Genomic DNA, 2,686 nt, shown 5'->3' on the forward strand with positions numbered 1-2,686 from the left:
TGACTTTGCTATGCTTAATGCTTGTCACTAGGGCCCGAGTGCCATGATTTCAGATCTGAACCTATTATGTTTTCATGAATATATGTGAGTTCTTGATCCTATCTTGCAAGTCTATAGTCACCTACTATGTGTTATGATCCGGCAACCCCAAAGTGACAATAATCGGGACCACTCCCGGTGATGACCATAGTTTGAGGAGTTCATGTATTCACTATCTGCTAATGCTTTGTTCCGGTTCTCTATTAAAAGGAGGCCTTAATATCCCTTAGTTTCCAATAAGAACCCGCTGCCACGGGAGGGTAGGACAAAAGATGACATGCAAGTTCTTTTCCATAAGCACGTATGACTATATACGGAATACATGCCTACATTACATTGATGAATTGGAGCTAGTTCTGTGTCACCCTATGTTATGACTATTACATGATGAACCGCATCCGGCATAATTATCCATCACTGATCCGGTGCCTACGAGTTTTCCATATACTGGTTTACGCTTATTTACTTTCCCGCTGCTACTGTTACAATCACTACAAAATACCAAAAACATTACTTTTGCTGTCTTTACTTTTGTTGCCGCTACCACCATTATCATATTACTTTGCCACTAAACACTTTGTTGCAGATACTAAGTTTCCAGGTGTGGTTGAATTGACAACTCTGCTGCTAATACTTGAGAATATTCTTTGGCTCCCCTTGTGTCGAATCAATAAATTTGGGTTGAATACTCCATCCTCGAAAGCTGTTGCGATCCCCTATACTTGTGGGTTATCAAGACTAATTTCTAGCGCCGTTGCCGGGGAGCATAGCTCTATTCTTTGAGTCACTTGGGATTTATATCTGCTGGACACTATGAAGAACTTGAAAGATGCTAAGACAACAATTATCCCTCAACTACGAGGGGAGGTAAGGAACTGCCATCTAGCTCTGCACTTGATTCACCTTCTGTTATGAGTAAGCTAGCGACACCTAAACCTGCTTCTGCTATTCGTTCTGATATGTCGCATGTTATTGATGACGCCACTTCTGCTATGCATGATACTTATGATGAAACTGCTTCTATGCCTGATACTATTGTGCCCCTTAGTGAATTTCTTGATGAACAAATTGCTAGGGCTAGAGAAAAAGAAACTTTTGAATCTGAATACGATGATGATAGTGATGATGAAAATATGCATGTTATCCCGGAGGGTTATCTTTTTGATATGGAATCTTCTGCCGCTATTTTAGCTTGCAGGGATAGATATGAGCTTAAGAGGTTATTAGTTAAATGGAACAAAGAATCACTTAGAGATAAAATGAAACCCGACCCTGCTTTTGCTACTTCACCTATTTGTGTTCCTGATAAGGATTATGAATTCTCTGTTGATCCTGATATAATTACTTTGGTTGAATCTGATCCGTTTTATGGCTATGAATCTGAAACTGTTGTGGCACATCTAACTAAGTTAAATGATATAGCTGCCCTGTTCACTAATGATGAGAGATCGCGTTACTTCTATATACTCAAAATATTTCCGTTCTCATTAAAGGGTGATGCCAAGATATGGTTTAACTCTCTTGATCCTGGTTGTGTGCGTAGTCCCCAGGATATGATTTATTACTTCTCTGCTAAATATTTCCCTGCTCATAAGAAACAAGCTGCTTTGAGGGAAATATACAACTTTGTGCAAATTAAAGAAGAGAGTCTCCCACAAGCTTGGGGAGGCTTCTCAAGTTACTTAAAGCTTTGCCTGATCATCCTCTTAAGAAACCTGAAATACTTGATATCTTTTATAATGGACTAACCGATGCTTCCAGAGATTACCTGGATAGTTGTGTTGGTTCTCTTTTCAGGGAAAGAACACCGGATGAAGCTGGAATTCTATTGAATAATATGTTGACAAATGAAAATAATTGGGCACCTCCTGAGCCAGCTCCTACTCCAATTACTGAGCCTATTCCTAAACCAACTCCGAAGAAGAGAGGTGTTCTATTTCTCAGTCCCGAAGATATGCAAGAGGCAAAGAAATCTATGAAAGAGAAAGGTATTAAAGCTGAAGACGTTAAGAATTTACCTCCTATTGAAGAAATACATGGTATTAATTCACCGCATGTTGAAGAAACTTATGATCTCAATTCTTTATTTATTGAAGAACCTCCTGACCCTGATATCCCGACACAGGTAGTAAAGGTAAATTCTCTCTATAGATATGATAAAGCTGAAGTTCCTCCTACTAAAATTTCTAGTCAGTGCTTGGATGAGTTTGATAACTTTATGTTTAAGCAAGATGACTTCAATGCTTATTTTGGTAGACAATTAAAAGGAAATGCTTATATGATTAGACGCTTGGGTGATTATATGGCTAATATTAAAGGTGAACTTAAACTTGTTAGCAAACATGCTTCTATGGTTACCACGCAAGTAGAACAAGTGCTTAAAGCTTAAAAAGAAGTGCTTGATGAAATGAATAGTAAGAAAAATGATTATGTTGTTAGAGTGGCTACTAGAACTGGTAGAATGACTCGGGAACCTTTGTATCCTGAAGGCCACCCTAAGAGAATCAAGCAAGATTCTCAGAGAAATAATATTGATGTTTCTAGTTCTTCTAAAAAGAAGAGAAAGAAAAATGATAGAACTGTGCAAACTTCTAGTGAACCTATTGCTGAACCACCTGATAATCCAAATGATATATCTATGTCTGAT

This window comes from Triticum urartu, chromosome 1A (genome assembly GCF_056163025.1).
Source record: "Triticum urartu cultivar PI428250 chromosome 1A, HENAU_Tu73, whole genome shotgun sequence".
In the NCBI taxonomy this organism is placed as follows: domain Eukaryota; kingdom Viridiplantae; phylum Streptophyta; class Magnoliopsida; order Poales; family Poaceae; genus Triticum; species Triticum urartu.